This window comes from Gallus gallus, chromosome 1 (assembly GCF_016699485.2).
Source record: "Gallus gallus isolate bGalGal1 chromosome 1, bGalGal1.mat.broiler.GRCg7b, whole genome shotgun sequence".
In the NCBI taxonomy this organism is placed as follows: Eukaryota; Metazoa; Chordata; class Aves; order Galliformes; family Phasianidae; genus Gallus; species Gallus gallus.
In genome coordinates, this window is record NC_052532.1 from 112,783,183 (window position 1) to 112,802,173 (window position 18,991).

Consider the following 18,991-nt stretch of genomic DNA (forward strand, 5'->3'; position numbering starts at 1 on the left):
TAGAACCATAGAATCATTAAGGTTGGAAAAGACCTCTAAGACCACCAAGCAGCAGCCCATCACACCATGCCCACTGCCCATGTCCTTCAGTGCCACATCCACACGGCTCTATAACACCTTCAGGGACGGTGACTCCACAACCTTTATGGACAGCCTGTGCCACTGCCTCACCACTCTTTCGGAGAAGAAATTTTTCTTCTGACCTTCTCCAGTCCTTTTCTGTGAAGCTGGGGGCAGAGTCATGCTTTGCAGACATGCTAGCCTTGGAATCCCACGTGGTCCTGTGTTGTTGGTATCTGACTTACCCACAGCCAACAGTATGAGAGTAAACTGTGTTGCAGAGCCTCTTCCCATTGCCAGCTGTCTGGGCACTATCCTAACGTTGGTTATTGTCCTGTTACATTTTGGTGTCTTTCAAACCAGAGCCATCCTGAATTTTATCTCCAGAACACCACTATGAGCTTTGCATTCACAACTGCACCCTTCACATGCCTGCAAACTGGGACAAATGAAGTTCAAGTTTAGAATCCCTCTACAAAAGTAAGTCTATCATTACACGTAGTAGGCTGCTGTGTAATGGACTCATTTACAACCTCCTATTTTGTGGGTACTCTAAACATCACAGTTCCTCCAAGAGAATGAGAGAGCCAAGATCACCTCCCTTTAGTACTTAAGACACAACGCTTATACTAATGTTAATCAGGTAATTATTCCTCTGTAAGGAAAGGATCTGTAGATAAACTCCAGCCCACTATCGGAAATGGCTCTGCTGGCATCAGTCATTGCTGCTTCCAGAACAGGTGTCACTAAATATTTCTCAATTATTAATAAGCCTGTAGCCGGGTGAATACATATAGTCATGTCACAAGGGACACTGCTATATTAGAAAACCCCTGAGTTAAGCAGGGTTGCCTGATAGCAAGTTGGAAGTGCTTCCTGTTTGTGAGGTGTGAATTTGTACCATCCTGTTGAAACAGCAGGGCTGAGACGTGGGGAGTTATCAGCTGACAGCACAGGGTCTGATGCAAACCTCATTCATGGATCAGGAATTTTTCCTCATCTCTCCCATGGGCACAGAAGGAACCATGAAGGGAATTAGCGCTTTATCAATTGGTGCCCAGAAGAGAAATGTCCTCTCTATCCAAAAGTCCTGTTCCCAAGGCACAAGCCGGCCGATGAAAGTTTAAACTCCTTTGGGCTCCCTCTCTTCACCCACCCCAGGTCTGTGTGCCCTTCTGATCTGTCTCCAGGGCTGTTATTTTCCATCCTGACTTTCAAGCCAGCATGGAAAAACTTCTCATGAAACACTGCACGACTGTATTCTTTTTAGACATGCATAAATAGGGCCATACATTCTGAAGAAAGGTCTTCCAGGGTAAATCTCCACTTGTCGACTGTGGAGAGTCACTACACATAGCCTATAATGTTTGCCTTCTTCACACAACCACAGTCTGCAACAGCATCTGAGCAGAAATGAAAATCAGCCTCTTGAGTGCCACTGCAAATAGGCAGAGCTGCCGTACACCCACTGGAACTACTGGGATGTAGGCATCTCTACAGAAAACTGGTGCCTAAATCACTTGGCAGATCCTGTGCACGGTATTTATAGAAAAATGACACCTACTCACATTTATGGGGTTGCATGAATGGATAAAAACGCTTGAAGCATATGTTGCTGGACAGGCATGTGAGATCCAGACAGACAGCCTTCTGTCTCACAGCAGTTGTGCTTTGCTGATAGTCTTAGCATCTCCACATCCATAAATGCTCACCTGTGATTTCCCACTTGATGATGCTTTGGGGTCATTTCCAGTTTCTGGCAGAAGAACCTTAAAAAGAACAGGGGGAGTAATTATGTGTGAGAAAACAGATAGCTCCACAAAAAAAAAAAAAAAAAGAAAGAAAGAAAAGAAAAGAAAAGAAAAAAAAAGGAATTGTGGCAAATCCACACTCCTAGCTTTCTCTGGAAGAGCTGCAAAATAAGTGTTTTCTGAGACCCGGGGAGGGTGAGTTAGGGAAAGGGTGAGAGATCTGAGAGCACCAACTGCTCTGGGACCATCAAAGATGGAGGGCTGAGCTCTGACCTGGCACCTTTGGCAGCCATGCTAATGAAAGCTTTATGCACTGAGTAGCTATGCATTTAATTTGAGAGACCTGGGCAGGCTCTTTAACTGTTATCTGGGAGCTAAAAAGTCACACAATCACTTCCTCAAACAATGATTTGTAGTCGGACTGTGTTCGTGTCAGTTGAAGGCAGATCACGGCCTCCCAAAGGACTTCAAAGATAAGATAACAAGCAAACACACAAAAAAATGTGGTCTGCCTTGAATTCCTCTGGAGGGTCACCAAGGCACTGCAAAGCCAGCTCTGGGCTGAATGAGCTGACTTCAGTAAAATATGGCTTTCTTCCTGCAAACCTCAGTACTTAGGAAAGGAGAGATGCTTGGGACAATCTTGTCTTTGGAGCAGAGGGGCAAACAACACCTATACATTGACATTTTCATGCATGCAATCTGCTGTGTCCAGGGACAACACTGCTTGACCTGCACCACACTGCAATGCAGAAAATGGAAGCGGGGTGCAGGGTCAGAATGAGGGTGCTGTACTACCCAAGAGCAGCCAGGGGTGGGTGAGGAAGGAAGGAGCAAGAGGAGCAAGGCAAACAGAAGATGGTTCATCGGATTGCCCCCTTTCAGCTCCTGGTGGACACGAAATTTACCTCTGACTCTCAGAGACGAGTCCTTCTTCCCAAAACTGGCCAAGCCCTGCTGACACTTGTTTACGTTCTAGGAACCCTTCGCATCATCTGGTGGCAGTGAGTCCCATAGTTTAATTACTCACGGTACGAAAAAGCTTTCATTTGCATTTATTTCAAATCGGCTCCTTGGTAATTTCAAAGTTCCCATTCTGTCCTATCTAATTTGGAGGATGTGTGCCCAGTGGGTAGACCACAAGACTGGATCTCTGAATTAATTCTATTTCCATCTCTGTCATTCTTCTAAAAGAGAAGGTATTATTATTCATTGGAGAGAGCTTTACCTTCAGCCAGCTCAATTAAAATTATCCCAAGCAAATAGTGATCTGGAATTTGGACTTAAATGATGAATCTAATGTTCCCTGTACACCTGCAGAGGACAGGTAGAAGCTAAACTGGGTAACAGAGGTAAAAATTTGATGTTATACTTCCAATGCCTGGGTCGATTGGTGGAATTGAAACTGCTGCCACCGTGTTACAAAACAACTTCTCACACAATAGCAGACCCCATTACACAGCAGAATCCCTGCAGTCAGAGAAAGATAAGTCAAGATCCCCCATGAAAGGGAAGGATGTGTAATTTCTAAAAACAGCAATTTACATACTGGCCTAAGAACCATCCGTCTATCGAGCTGCTGTAATTGTGCAATTTGCTCCTTCTATTGACACGTCTTCCTGTAACTTGTGGTTTCCAGTGAAATGCCACCAAAAAAAAAGAAAGAAAGAAAGAAAGAAAGAAAGAATTCAGCTAGGCCAAAGAGAGCTTCATAACCTGCCTGAAATGACACAGCTGAGAGAGGGAGGAGGAGATGCTCACAGATGTAAAGGAGGTGCTCAGATTGAAAAGACGTAAGTGTCCATGCTAATTACAGTCTGGGCCACACGCTAGTACTGGCAGCTGATCTCTCCATTCTCTTGGCTTGGTGTGAGGATGCCAGGGGTGGCAGGAGGAAGTGGGGCTGAGGCTGTGCTGGGGCTGGCGGCCCTGCCACTACCCGTGGCTGGGGCTGGCCAGGCTGCATTCCCCTGTGGGGCTGAGGGCTGGGAAGGGCGCATGTAAACCTACACAGCCGGGCAGGCCTGGGATCGGGGACAGCCGCCACTGGGATTCCTCAGGGCTTTCTCAGCTTCCACCGTCCTAAAAAAGCCATGCCGGTGAGGTACACTCAGGAATCCCCACAGACTCTCCATTAAGTCGCTAATTGGAGCTAATTATTGTGATGATGATTTATGAGCAGTGATAATGTGCTTGGTGCAAAAGAGACTGCAGAGCAGCACCGGTCCCCAGCCGGAGGCCCTGGTGGCTGAGGGACGTGCAAACATCACAATCAGCATCTCTGGAAAGGCAGCGTCCCCCAAAAGCACCTTGTGATGTGGGAAACAGAGCAGGGAGAAGGGAAATGGGCATCCAGGACACTTGGGCCTCCTCTCAGCGGTGCTGTGCTTCTGCTCCAGCTGCTCGGGAGAGCCACCTCTATCACCTCGGGGTATGTTCCCAGCAGGAGCAGAGGAGCGGAATGTCACGATTATCTGAGCAGTATTAACAGCCTCTCCTCCACCTACGAGCTCATCAGGGGAGACCCAAGTGCACAGGCGCTGCCTGACAAGTGTAAGATTTGCATGATGCATGGCTTGTGCGTTCTTTTGCATTTGCATTTTTTTCTGCCTGAAGACCTTTGCTTCGTTTTTCTCCCTGTAGAAAACAGTAATCTTCACCATGGCTGGTTGCACTGCACGATTCCCTTTCCCCCCACGGCCAAGATCTACACACGTTTCCCAAGGTATTTTAAAGATGTGCTCTGCACAGCACTCAGGATGTAAGGAGGGGAAGAAGATGAAGAGAGACGCTTGCTTGTTTTCTGGCAGTGAGCCACTGGAAACATCCTCCTGTTTAGGCTATACAAGGCTCTTCTTCCTCAGATAGCTCTTTGCCCTGGGATAGGGCAAAAGGAGGGCAGCTATCTGTGGGTCAGGCCCCAAACTCAGTCACTCCTCAGCCGACAAGTGCCTGACAACCACCATGTTCCCCATCTTTGGAGAGTCATTTCTCTTACAGAAAATGTTCCCCTGCTCCTTCTCCTGTAAATGAAACGGGCTAAATCAGTGCTGGCATCTCCTACAGAGCCCCTTACTCAGAGTGCTGTCCAAATCATTGTAGGTATCATTTTTTTTTTTTTGCACGATTTTATTTTGCAGCCTAAAATAAATAGAGGGAGCTTAAAATTCAGTTGACAGCAGCACGTTCTGTGGTAAACGAACACTCTCCAGCAGCATTTGCAAATCCGCAGCAAGGCCTCGTGCATCAGACTGCACAGGAAAACCAAGCAGGGGCCTGGCTACAGAGAGATTTATTTTTTTCTCTGTTTTTCTCTTTTTGCATAATTCAGTCCAAAAGGAGAAAAAAAAAAGGCTAATAATATGGAGTAACAAAATTCACTCTGTCAAGTCAAGCAAGGGGTGGCTTAATTCTCAAGAAAGAACGTGGTTAAAGTCCTCAGCTCTGAGCAGGGGTTGTTCCCCTGAACCAGGCCGTCCCCGGGAGGCTCTGTGCCCTTGGCCAGGCCCTCCACATTCAGCTCACACGGCCACTGGGAACAGACCCGGGGGAGGGAGGCTGGCCAGGATTATTTTTAGCCTGACAGCATCCCTTTAAAGTCCTGCACAACACATCGATCTGTGGTGAATCCACGCCTGAGCAAAGACTGATAGAGAGTTTGTTTTAAAAATTGCATAGAGGTGAATGCAAATAGATGGCAGTTCGAAGTTCAGCCCGCGGGCTGCCGTCTGTTTGCCCTCCGTGCCGTAAAGATTGATCACGCCCTATGGGAAGGCGCTCAGAAGGAAAGCCGGGCCCTGCTGGACAACCCCTAATTTTCACGTCTGTTACCCAGGCCTTACCTCGTCAGGCCAGAGCAAGATTGGGAAGATACGTGAGGGATGCTTCACATTGCCTTCCCGTGATAAAAACAGGCCCTGGAGCGAATGTATCACTTGCCACAAGGAAGGACACAAAGGGTGACACATCTGCGATATGGGAGTAGAAGAAAAAGATGAACACACCCATGGTGAGTAACTCAACTGGTAGCTTCTGCGTGCCCACTTTGGCATTGCACTTGTGGAAACTTTGCTCCAAATTGTGAAATGTCACAAGCCACAAGGCTACTCACTCAAAATGCTCTATTTAAACACCAGTGGTTTCACCCATCACCTCAATAACTTGAACAGATGTTGCACAGCATCTTTCTGAGGTATCGTCAGGCTTGTTGTGGAAAGCGCATCAGGTATACTGTGAGCACAAAACACACCCCACATGTATTGTGGTGGGGCTTTCTCCTGCACACTGCATGCAGTGGGGTGAGGTGGCCCTGCTGCTCCTTGGGTGCAATGTGTGGGTCAGGAAGGAGCCGGGGAAGCTCTGCCTTGGAACTCGTGGGCCAACGTGCTGCCTGAAACGATGCGCTGAGATGTGGCAAGCTTTGTTTAGAAACAGGTACCTTCAGCCAGGAGTCCTTAGAGACAACAGGGCATCTGTTTGACTTCCTCAGTGGATCAGCTGCGTGTTAATCATTGCTCCTGCTTCCCCTCTGCAGCTCTCCCTGTTTGTATGCTTGCTAAAAAAAAACCATAGCCAGCCTTCCCATCAGCGAGCAGCTTGGGACACGTTGCCTGGAGTGTGACCTCCAAGTGGGGTGGGATTTGAATGTGAAACCCGCCCAGTTTGATCTGGCAGGAACTGCCGTGCTGCACAGCATGTACGTCTTTAGTAAGAAGGCATGCCTTCAAACCCAGCCTTTTCAGAGGACTGTCTCAGTTGTCAGCTGCCATCTTCCCAGAGAAAGATCTAAAATTAGAGAAAAGCTGCCCTCCACTGCTGGAGAACACTGCTGCTGACATATGAAAGCAGAAAAAAAAAACTTCAAATAAAGGTCTTCTGCTAAGGCTCACATAACAAGCAAGAAAGGCTTTGGGTCTCTCCCGTCCAGACTGGCGTTTGTGGGGATCTGATTTAAATAGGCAGCTACAAAACCAGTGCTCATCTTTGTCTGCCTAAGCGTTTATACTTTGCCTGTCATCATAAGCACCATTATTTTGATGGAAACCTACGGAACTGAGGGTTTTTCTTTTAAATACCTTTCTTAGAAGTCCTGCGGGATGTCAGGAGACCCTACTCTTTTCAATAAATCAGTGAAGAAGAAAGAAATCCCCCGAGAGGAAGCAACGGCTCGAGACTCTCCACGGTGGCTGTGACACGACACGGATGCTGTTCCTGCGTTGGTAACTGCAGCTCTGCAGACCTGGGCAACCACGCCACACAGTCTCAGTTGCTGCTCAGCCACCACAGTCTGCACTGTCCCCACTGCTATGTGGTGTTTATCCCCTGCACAGGAATTAGTGGGTTAGCAGGGTTGGGCTGCTCTGATATTTAGGGAAACGGTGTGGAGTTGCACCAGGGGAGGGTCAGGTTGGGGGTTAGGAAAAGGCTCTTCACAGAGGGCAGTGGGCATGGAACAGGTTGCCCAGGGTAATGGGCATGGCCCCAAGTGCTGGAGTTCAAGGAGCATCTGTACAACACTAGGGTCTGATTTTTGGGTGGTGTGGCATAGCCAGGAGCTGGACTCGATGATCCTTATGGTTTTCTTCTAACTTGGGAAATTCTATGACTATGATATACCGTCCAGGAGCCTCAGGAACTCCCTGTGGTGCTGGCATACCAGGGCAGGTGAATCCAGGTGAGAAATGAGTGCAAACCTTCTGTTACCTGGAGGCAAGGAAGGCAAGAGCACAGGATTTGGCTGGAGGTGAGGCAGGATGGCAGGCGACATGCTGCTTTACCTTCTAATCTGTGCATCATAGCATGCCCCAAAATCAGAGGTCCTGCTCTAACACCATGCACTTCCACAATTCACATCAAAGAAATCAGAAAACAAACTTCCTTTTTTCTTCTCTGTCCTCTATTTCCAAAGCCCTGGCACCCCGAGAAAAAAATAAAAATAAAAATGTTTTTCAGACTATGAACCCCACAGTTTGTGAACCAGCACAGCAACAAGAGAAGGAACAAGATTTGCAGCTGGGCTGTGAGTGCAGGTGACACAGGCACACTTGGTATCCCACAGGATACAGACCGTGAAAGGTGGGATTTCATGGGAGAAAGTACTGCACAGCTAATGGGGAGCGGGATTGGATTGCTGGAGTTAAAAGGGACCAATCCGTCCAAGGCAGGAGCAGTGGCCATTTGCTGTCTTGAAACATTAAAGTGCAACCAGGATGGCTTATCATCACCTGGCATCATCCCAATGCTGGTATTACTGTTGTTTCTGCAAATGGATTGGATTGAGTTATTAAAAGGTGCAGCCAACTGTGTGCAGCCAAAAGTGCATAAACTTTTAGCATCAGCAACATTTTAGGCCTGAAACAAAAGGCAGTGAATACATTGGGAAAAAAAATCCATTTACTGCCTTGAGTTTTTTCCTCCTGGACTGACCTATGGGAACAGTCTCGCAGGAATCCAAACTATCAGCAAAGCACAGCCACTTATATGCTACATAGCAGGAAAAATGGGACATGTTGCTTAAAGGGAGAAACATAAGTACCTGTGAGCCTGTGCTGCTCAGTGTGGTGTTACTGCAGGGCAGGGCTGAGGAGGATTTGCTCCAGAGCCACGTCCCATCTCTCTCCTCCTCTTCCTCCTCTCTTGTGTTCATTGAGGTCTGTATGTCACAAGCAAAACTGGATTCAAAATGGGTTATTTATTTTAAGCCAAGCTATTCAGATGAAGCTCTCAGGATGTCCTCAGACTAAAATATCTGATCCTTAATCTTGGTTTAGCCCCTGACTTTGCACTTGATTTAGGAAGATGCAATCCACTGCTCTGGAGTGGCTTCAGAAGCAGTCCCAGACTCTGAGGCTGTGAGCCAAAGGCTCTTTCAGCAGGTCAGTGGAGCAGCAATAAGGAAGGAAACTAGCAGATGTGCACGGGGCCAAGGCATGGCATTTGCTTGCAGATACTGCTGCTGAGGGCTGGATGTCTCGTTGGAGGTGGCAGATATCTGCCCTGAAGAGATCAGACAGTTGGACTAGATAGCTTCTGAGGGTCCCTTCCAACAGAACTACTCCTCTCCTCTCCTTCCTTTTCCTTTTCATTCTATTACTTTCTGGCTGCTCTTTGGGCAGATTATGGCTGCCCTCAAAGGTGATCACAACTGAACCATACAGTTAGTATGGTTTCCATGTATTCCTGATGACCCTTTCACAGCAGCTTGTCTCAGCTGGAATACCATGGTGTAAATACTCTTCTCCCAACCTCCCCTTGGTTTACTCTGGCTTCCCAAAGTGTCTTTCAGCCTGCACAGGGAGCAGACGCCTCTGGGAAAGGAGATGAGCAGCCCAACAGAGGTTCCCCTTCTGGTCCAAACACCATGGCTGATCCCAAGCTGCCACAAAGCCACTCTGTCAAGAGAAAACGGGCAGAGCTGACATAGTCTTGAAAATCTGTCCCACTGATAGTTTGCTCACACCGTTGAAATCTTTTGCTGCTCTTCCAATGACCCTGCCTGCATAGAGACGCTCTTGTCCCCCTCTGTTCCCCAAGGGCACAGACTCTCACCCACCCAGAGAGCTGCCATGAGTGCCATGATCAGCACCAATGGGGTGCAGAGGCCGTGGCAGGGTGGGGAGCTCTGGGCACTCAAACAAAGGGAGAAGTGGACACAGTTTAAAGGATTTTCTGATATTTGTTTAGCTTGGCTGCTACACTTTGCTGAAGAAAAGGGAGGTTTTACTAAAGCTGGAACAAACAGTAGATCAGAACATTAAATAAAGGGTTAGCAAACCTGCCAGTAATGCTAGGTCAGTTATGCTGATGAGGTCAAAATTTAATTCCACCGTGAAATCATAAATTTCAAGTACAAGTGTTCACATCAAGTCAAATTATAATACCTACCCAACCTCTGAGTGCCCTGAACAGTTTCTTTCATAGTCATTCACTTGACTGGTATTTGCAATACTAAAATCTACCCTAGGAAGAGAGAGAGAAAAGATTTTTTTCTGTACAGGGCAGAAACAGGAACAAGTTGGAAACTGCCCACGTAGACCATGGTGGGGTCTCTCATGGGCTGATAAACTTTGCAGTACCCATCTAAGCACCACCTCTGATCTTCCATCCATCCCCGTGCATTCTGTCAGCTCCTCCACTCAATCAAGAGACATCTAAAGGTGCTAGTTCAGTGGGATCAAGAGGAGAAGAGCACGCAGTCAGAGTATTCCCCTCTACTCTGCCCTTGCAAGGCCCCATCTGCACTACTGCATACAGGCCTGGGGGCCCCCAGCACAAGAAGTATGTAGAGCTGTTGGAGCAGATTGAGAGGAGGGCCATGAAGGTGATTAAAGAACTGGAGCACCTCTCCTGTGAAGAGAGTCTGAGGGAGCTGGGAGAAGGCTCTGGGGAGACCTCATTGCAGCCTTACAGTACTTGAAGGGAGTTTATGAGCAGGAAGGAGACCGACTTTTCACATGGTCTGATAGCGACATGACAAGGGGGAATGTCTCTAAACCAAAAGGGGAGATTTAGATTAGATGTTGAGTAGAAATGCTTTCCCCAGAGGGCAGTGAGGCGCTGGCACAGCTGCCCAGAGAAGCTGTGGTGCCCCATCCCTGGAAGCGCTCAAGGCCAGGTTGGATGGGGCCCTGGGCAGCCTGAGCTGCTGGGGGGCAGCCCTGCCCATGGCAGGGGTTGGGGCTAGATGATCTTTAAGGTCCTTTCTAACCCAAACCATGTTGTGATTCTATGATTCTGTGATCAAGCATCCACCGTGTGCAAAGCACTAGCCAAAGCAAAAAAAGAGTGAGTAATGTAATGAAGTCATGTGGCTTCTGTTCCAGTAGTGTACCTCTGCCTGAGGAACTCCTGAGTATTGAATGAAAATTAGGGTGTTCATCTTTTCATTACTCCCATGGCAAAATCAGTGTCAGGTGTGACTGCTCACAGGGCTGAGTAAGAGGCTGGCAGATGTGGCTGTGCTCCTTGCTCAACGTCACGCTGCCCATCCACTGCAAAGCCAGGAATAGATCTAGCGATGCACAACATCCGAATCTGTGACCTGTGAGTAGTAAATACCGTAATTAAGCAGTGGTCCCAAAATACTCCCTGGGTCATGAATGCTTCTTCACTCAAGTGAACTCCCATTTGCCTAACTGAGTAAGTGCCCAGCAATTGTGCCCCAGAAGACATTGCGAAGCATATTACATTTGTATCCTCAAATTGCACATCTAGTTAAAACCGTCTTATAAGTCATTTTCCTAACTGTTTGTGTTATAAACGTAACGCCAAGTGAAAAATAATGAGCAATTAGCATGCATCCCTTATAATATGATCTAAAATTCACCAAATATATCAGCAGTGCTTTGTAACTAAGCAAACAGGATAGGTACGAAATTAAACAGGATATAGATGCATTGTGTGAGGGAGATTCAGAGGTGGAAATGAGTCACATCTCTGTCAGCAGCACAGCTACCAGCTCCGTGTGCTGCACAGAAGCAAGGCACTCAGGATGGCAGTGGCTGTACAAAATACTGGGTGCCACAGATGTCACAGTAGCACTCAATTGTCCTTAACAACAAGTGCCACTAACAAAGCCCAGAAACTACTACTATTCCTACAAAGCATTGTCAGCTATGAACAGATCCAGCCTCAGGACTGTTTTTGTCCTGCTCTCATGATGGATGTTGACTTCATCCAGTGCTACATTACAGCTAGTTCCCCAGGATGCTGGTCGAAGTCCTGGCTGAATCCACCAAGCAAGGGATGCTGTGTACTCCTGCTGCCCTTCTCCAAAGAACAGCAGTGCTGAGAGCCACAGAGCAGCAGCCCAGGCTGCCTGACTCTCATGGGCTCCTTTCCTCATCCTTGGCCATGCCAGGTGCCACGGGGATGTCCCTTTCCCTAGGAGAGAGACTTATTGCCCCCTCCCTTGTAAGTAGTGGAAGAGCTGACTTTGCTCTGTGCTGTTTTGCACATTGATTGTTACAGAAATGCATTCAAATATTTGTAAGGTTGATTGAAAATGTTGCTAAATCAAACTGCTCGGATTTAGCCACCAGAAATTAAATCAGATAATAAACAATCAGCATTTCATTCCCACAAAAGAAGGATAATTTCGTAGGATGTTGGGTTTATATTGTCTACGCACCTGCATTTGGAATACCAAAGTGAGGGTTGATAGCAAATTGGGCTGGCAGACAGTTTTTGAACATAATTATTCAAAAGAAACAATCCGGAATCAATTTAATCATAGAGCAACTGATTTTTAATTTCCAATGGTACAAAAAAGTGCCATTCACGTTAGGCTTCTCCTTCCTTTGGTTTGTAATCATGATCGTCTGCATTGTAGCCAAGCTAATTAAATAAATGCCAAGTATTTCTCACTATGTAATACAGCAAAAAGGAAAACAAAATTAAAGATGACTCCTAAACAGCAGAATGAACAAAAGCTCACGGCTTGGCAGATCCCTGGATTGATGTTTACACACAGTCTGGACTTGTTTAGCAGAGGTGGAGTAACGTGACCATTATCGGCCATTGGGCATTTAGCAGTTGTACAGATGGCACATGAGAAGAGATGCACTGCTTTACAAGACCCCTGCAAAACACCATGCAATGCTGGGCGTGTGGGAAAAGCAAAGCAAACTGCCCCATGGCAGCTCAGTCCTGGGAGGGAAGGGCTGACACAATTACACTAATTTCATCGGGGACAGCAAGGCATCCCCAACCTGCTTTTATTCTCTAAGTGATCCTTTTTAACCAATTTTGGTGTTTGTTCTGAATGTCATTTTTGTAGCTGGAAGCTACCGAGGCGCAATGATCTTACAGCCCTGTATCCTCCAGAGACAGAAATCTGAGATGAGACAAAACTGGATGCTCGCCTCCTCATACTGCTTTTTGATTTAGGGATGGAGGAATTAGATCCTACCTTCACGCATGGGAGGAACATTAAAACCCTTTTCCTCTCCCAGGCCTGCTGAGCGGCACGAGCAGAGAAAGGCAGATGCCACCAGCTCTACCACATCTATTGAAGGTCGATAATTCCCATCCCAAGGAGGTCGCTGGAGCCTCCTCTTTTCGCTCGTGTGGAATAAAAGCTGTGCTCAGCCGGGAGGGGACATGCACCAATGTGGTTTGGCCTTCATAACTCCATGCAGAACTATTCTCACAAATGACATCCAACGTAGCTCAGCAAGAAGCAAATAAAGATTTAAAAGGGCCTATTCTTTTTCCTTTGGACAACACATTTGGGAACATCAACATCCCCAAACCAGCCTGTAGTATTCCCAGGCAATGCTACAACCCTGTTTAAAAATAAACCTGTTGACAGACCATCCTCGTCTCACATTCTCTGCAGGAATTTCCCGTGCCTGCTACATCCAGGGTATGCTCAGCAGCAGCGCATGGGGAAATGCTGGCAGGACTCATCCCTCTTTCCCCACGCCAGCATCAGGTTCTGATCTGCTGGGAAAGGGCTGTGTTGACTCAGCGAGTGGGATGTGGTGCATAAATATGGGTGTCCTGTGCCACCCAAAGTACCCCGTAATACCCAGCCGCTTCCTGGCTGCTGCCTTTGGGCAGCAAGATGAGGTGACATCTCCCCAGTGAGATCTTGCTAAAGTGGAAAGTGAGATGTAATAGGAAACTTCTAATGCAGTGAAAGACTACAGTAACTTGTGGGGAGAGTGGTGCAGGCACCCCTCTGGATGATTCACGTTTGGGATCTCTCCATTTGTGGTTTCTTTTTCTTTTCCTAGAAAAGACACCTAGGAGGATGATAAAAGTTGCCTGGATCTCTCAAATGGGCTCAAGCCCCATTCCAAACTACTGATTGCCCTGAACAGCACCTGCACAGGGAAGCGGTGCTAGATACCCAAGCCCAGGGACAGCGATGACTTCCATGTGGATGCAGTTGGTATCTGGATGAAGTTTAGGAACCATGGGAGACTGCTGGGGAGATCAGCCTCCAGGGAGCAGATGCACATTTAGGAGCTGGGCTCGCCAGCCCTTCCTTGACCCCCCAGAGATTCATCACTCCTTCAGCACTGTGACGGCCGGGTCACTCTTCCATGTTTTCTCCCCATGATGTGTGTCCTCCCATGATGTAAATTTGTGTCGGGTATGTCCTGGCTTCTTTCCTGCTACCTTCCTTTGGGACCGTTAAGGAAAACATTTAATTATGTCTTTTTTCCATTTACCAGTGGCCAACATACTCACAAATTATCCTTGCCATGTCTTGCACGTAAAATTGAACACTCCTCCAAATACCTCCTTCCGTGCATATCTGAAAAATGTCCTACTTACCTTAACCTCTTTGCAATATTTCTTTCACGCCTTGCTTTGGCTTTTGTGTGTTTGTGTGCACACGTGCATGTCATTCTTGCACTCCATCCCCTCTACCCTACAGCACCTCCCTCCCTCCTCTGGTGTGTTGCACTTTGCATAGGTCTCATCACATTCTGCTCTTGCACACCCACCCATGGTGCACTGTGTTAACTCCTGCACTATTTATTACTGCATGGCATGTGAAACGTGGGCTGTGATGTATGTGCCACTGCTTTTCATCTCCTACCAGCACACCTCATGTCCTCACTCTCCTTTGTTTTGTGTCATTCGAATTCACCAGTCATTGTGGATTTCTTCCCTAAATAGTTGTCATAGGAGTTGACATTTCTGTCCCTGTCTGTTTGGGAAACACATCTGCCTTGCAAGAGGATTTTATACAACTGCAAATGTGCCTCCCTTTTAGGCTGGAGTTCCAAACGCCTCCGAGGAGCCCATGGACACCTGGCTGGGCACTGACGAGCTCACGGCATGATGAACGAGGCTGCTGCCCAGAGCTCTGTGCCATACTGTGGGAGACACCATGGTTGGGCTGCCCCATCTAACGGAGGTGGGAAGGGATGTTGTGGCTGCTCATCTCTGTGCTCTGCAGACAGGCAGGCTGCTTGCAATTTGAATCACTGCCATCCGGTCCCATATACCATTGTCCTAATGTCCCTTATCTCACTTATTTCTAGGCATTCCTCCGCAGCAATTATGCCTTTCCTTTCCAATCTCCCTTGAAGTATCCTTTACTATTTACCCACATTGATTTTTTGTGTCTCCTTTTATTTATGCCTATTGTACCTTGAATTATAAAGTGAATGGCAAATTTTAAGACTCTAACATGCTCCTGCTTGCCTCTGTGTGTCTATTTTCATTTCTGCCTCTTCATTGTACTACAGATCACTCTTCCTTCAGTAAGGCTACTTCACAAACTTCCACAGGGAAGCCCTGAAGTGGAAGTGCACATATTTTTTTTTATATGTCTATCACTCTAATGCTTAATTTTATCAGTGGGTAGATGCATCCTCTTGTGCTCCCTTGGGTTCTCCTCTCCTTTTCCATGGGTTTTATTAGAAAAAAACACCAACAACAAACAAATGAAAAGACTGCCAACATCAAGGACATGGAAACATCCTTCTTACCCTGTGTTTAAAATCTTCAGGTCTGACTATGCCATTTTTGGATAGTACAATAACTGCATTTAAATACTGAAATTAATTCCACGGTAAAGTTAAGTGCTCTGAATACTTATAAAGGCTTATGGGCTTACTAAAGGTTGATGGATAGTGGTTTTGACACAAGCAGTTCTGATGTCATTAGAGTACTTTGCAGAGATCCTACAGAGAATATATGCTAAGTGTTGGAAATGAGTAAGGAAAGCATCTGAAATTCAATTAATGGACAAACTTTACAGAGAAAATCACCTGACAGGGCAGCATCCAGGAATTACAGGTGAACCACAGGAGCCAAAGGCATTCCAGGCCTCCCAAATAACTCCTGAAGCTCACAAAAGTAGTTTCAGCCAGCAACTGTGACTTGTTTATAGCTTATAAAATAGCCCACTTTTCCCTTCCCTTCCCTTCCCTTCCCTTCCCTTCCCTTCCCTTCCCTTCCCTTCCCTTCCCTTCCCTTCCCTTCCCTTCCCTTCCCTTCCCTTCCCTTCCCTTCCCTTCCCTTCCCTTCCCTTCCCTTCCCTTCCCTTCCCTTCCCTTCCCTTCCCTTCCCTTCCCTTCCCTTCCCTTTTTTTGGAGGTTCAGTCAAGGCCCAAATTGTGTTAGATCTCAGGAAGCTCCATCCCAAACCCAACAAGAGCAAGCATACCCAAGTCTTGGATGCGGCACAGATGGACAGGCTTGTGTGGCACGGGCAAATGCTTTCCTTGGCTGACGTCAGAAAAGCAGTGCAAAACAATAGGCTTGAATGACTAAAAAATGTAAATATACTTGAAGAAAAAACTCAGATGTCTATGCCTTCGGTTTGTTTGCTTTAAACGTGTTTCTTAATTTCTTCTTTCTCAAGCACACATTTCTTTTCCCTTACTGACAATGGTTCTGCCCCTCCTTTCTTTTCCCTATCTGCCATTGCCAAACATTGCTGCTAACTGGCACCAGAAAAGCAAGAGCAGGGAGGAACAAAGAAGCTACTGTCAAACAAAGCAAGCACAAATAGATGGAGTTTTCCTGTGGTACTTCTACAAACTACACAAAAACCTCTTTCTCTTCCAAAAGAAACCATTTTATAATGAATCATTCACTCCACAGGGCTTTTGTTCAGCTGATGAACATGTGTAAGGCGCATTTACATCAGTGCAGGTGCTGTGAGATGAGGGTATATCACAACACATAGAAAACATGTCAGTTCCGGAATGTTGCACAGATTGCAGCATCTACCCTGCTATGAAATTACTTGCAACTGCAGTTTCAACCTTCCCTTTCAACAACAGATCTTATTTATTGGTCATTATGATGCAGAGCTTTCCATACCAACAAGCATCATTCCAATAGCTCTTATGGCTCTGAACCAACCCCTGATTGTGCCCAGTGTGCATTGATGACACCAGGAGAGCTCCCTCTCTATCAGCCTGAACATATTCCTCTTGAGAAGGAAAATCACATTGCTTAACGGGTTTGTGCATCTCCAGCAGGTTATATCTGGCCTTCTCATAAGCCAAAAAGGAGTTTGGCATTTGGGTTGTAAGGCCTTAGGGAAAAGCATGTGCTGCCTTATGGGCTTTTCCAGCAGGAATCCCACCCAAATTTTGGATTAAACCCTGAAGGGTGGTTTCTCAGGAAGCAGCTAGCAAGAAAGTCCTCGCTTTACTGTGAGACATCACAGGTGGGAATGGTCAACACTGGCTGAAGACCGGGGCCTATCTCTCATCCACAGTCAGGCCCTAGCCCCTTGAAAGAGCTTCCTTCCTCTTAAAGCTAGTTTGCTCCATGCGCATTAGTAGGGGCTGCACCTTCAAGGACAGCCACTGTGGGTTCAGGTGCCACCAGCTAGCCAGGCAGTGTGGTATCATGGAACCATAGAATTCTTTGAGTTGGAAGGAACCTTTAAAGGCCATCTAGTCCAACTCTCTGCAATGAACAGGGACATCTACAGCTAGATCAGGGTGCTCAGAGCCCCATCCAGCCTGTCCTTGAGTGTCTCCAAGGTCAGGGCATTCACCACCTCTTTGCCATCCTTGCAGTTATCCCAGTACAGGGAGAAAGGCTACAGGACACACAGTCAGTAGAATCACAGTATCATAGAAACACAGAATGTCTTTGGCTGGAAGGGACCTTAAACACCATCTTGTCCCAACCCCTGTCATGGGCAGGGCTGCCCCCCACCAGCTCAGGCTGCCCAGGGCCCCATCCAACCTGGCCTTGAGTGCCTCCAGTGGGGCACCACAGCTTCTCTGGGCAGCTGTGCCAGTGCCTCACTACCCTCTGAGTAAAGGATTTTTGCCCATCATCTAATCGAAATCTCCCTAATTTTAGTTTAAAAACTTTCCTCCTTGTCCTATGACTATATGCACTTTTAAGAAGTCCCTCCCCAGCTTTCCTCTAGGATCCCTTTAGGTACTGGAAGGCTGCAATGAAGTCTCTCCCTGGAGCATTCTCCAGGCTGAACAAGATCAGCTACCTCAGTCTTTCTTCATAGGAGAGGTTCTCCAGCCTGCACCAGCACCTCCACGTCTTGCGCTGAGGGCCCAGACATGGTACTGCAGGTGGGGTCTCATGAGAGCAGGGTGCACAAGAGCAAGTTATTCTGTTCTGCTGAAGCAGCCAGGTTGAGCAGGCAGCACTCGCATCACTGGGTATTCTATAAACTCAGAACAGCAAGAGGTGCAAGCTGAAGTGGGCAGCCCAGCTCCCCGAGCCTGTTGCTGCACCAAGGCAGGATCACCCAGGCCCACATCACTTACAGTGCTGGTTGATCAAGCCTTTCCCAGGGTCTCCTGCAATGAAGAGATGGATCCAGGTGTGGGACCACCAGGGCGCGTACCCTCAAGCTGTGAGCACAAGATTCAGCTCTGCTCTGAAGGAGGTAAAGGCACCATCTGCTTCAAGTCTGGTCTTGGCAGGTGCAAGTCTTCTCCTTCTGCAGGCGTTTCTCCCCTGCAGCGTGCCCTCCTCCATGCCTCACTTGCAGCCAGTCTGTAGGACCCAGCTCTATGCTGAGTGCTGGTAGCACAGAAACCAGGAGCACAACCTCTGCTACCTTTTTTATTCAGACAAAAGTATTTTCTCCAGGCCACGAATGTATTTTGTAGGCACATTCCGTCCCCCTCTCTGTTTTTTCAGCATCCTTTGGAAAACTGGACAACAGCCGCAGAAGCAGCATGCCATATCACTGCCTTTGCCTCTTGTACCACAGACACAAAACCCACCCCTTAGGTTCTGTCATTTTCTGCTCTGCACTACGCATGTCCTATTAGCCCTGCTTGCAATGGCGCTCTGCTGAGAGTTCATCTCAAGCCATTTGCTTTGCAATCATTGGATTTATAACAAGCTTGACCAAACCTCAATCTAATTTGCAACTGTGCTAAAGTACTTTTATATTTACTTTAGTAATGAAATAAAATTTGAGTTCTGTTTTTAGAGTGATTTATTTCAGCATCTCTACTGGTACAATATCTCATTTGTGTTTCATAAATTGCTAAGGGCAGGAACAAAATACTAAAACTGTTTTCTGCAAATTACTTCTAAAGAGGACGTTTTCCCCTGTATGCTCATGCACAGAGACATATCTCTTCAGAACACAAAACTGATTTTGGTGCTCAATCTGACATCTATTAACACTGCCTTATCCTTACAGACAACTTCTGACTACCCAGCTCTCTTATGTGTCTTAGACAGAGTATCCAAACATTGTGCTAAATT

The 18,991-nt window shown here is 47.0% G+C and overlaps 2 long non-coding RNA genes across 8 annotated transcripts in view; one reads left to right on the forward strand and one right to left on the reverse strand.

Annotated features, from left to right (window-relative positions):
• Positions 1–15,949, forward strand: part of LOC112531157 — a 28,572-nt gene extending 12,623 nt beyond the window's left edge. For 2 of the 3 annotated variants that reach the window (XR_005847259.2, XR_005847261.1), the window contains exons 2-5: positions 5,647–5,820; positions 6,896–7,886; positions 13,550–13,911; positions 14,542–15,949. This is a non-coding gene — a long non-coding RNA (uncharacterized LOC112531157). Of the gene's footprint in view, positions 1–5,566; positions 5,821–6,895; positions 7,887–13,549 lie in introns of those variants that run through there. The other variant, XR_006933449.1, reaches the window with a different exon arrangement.
• Positions 1–18,991, reverse strand: part of LOC107057049 — a 44,005-nt gene that overhangs the window by 16,588 nt on the left and 8,426 nt on the right. The window contains exons 1-4 of one of the 5 annotated variants that reach the window (XR_005847262.1): positions 15,942–16,006; positions 10,642–10,851; positions 8,347–8,463; positions 1,773–1,829 (exon numbers count right to left, since the gene is read on the reverse strand). This is a non-coding gene — a long non-coding RNA (uncharacterized LOC107057049). Of the gene's footprint in view, positions 1–1,772; positions 1,830–5,653; positions 5,774–8,346; positions 8,464–10,641; positions 10,852–15,941; positions 16,007–18,991 lie in introns of those variants that run through there. The other 4 variants (XR_005847263.1, XR_005847264.1, XR_001471273.3 and 1 more) reach the window with 4 other exon arrangements.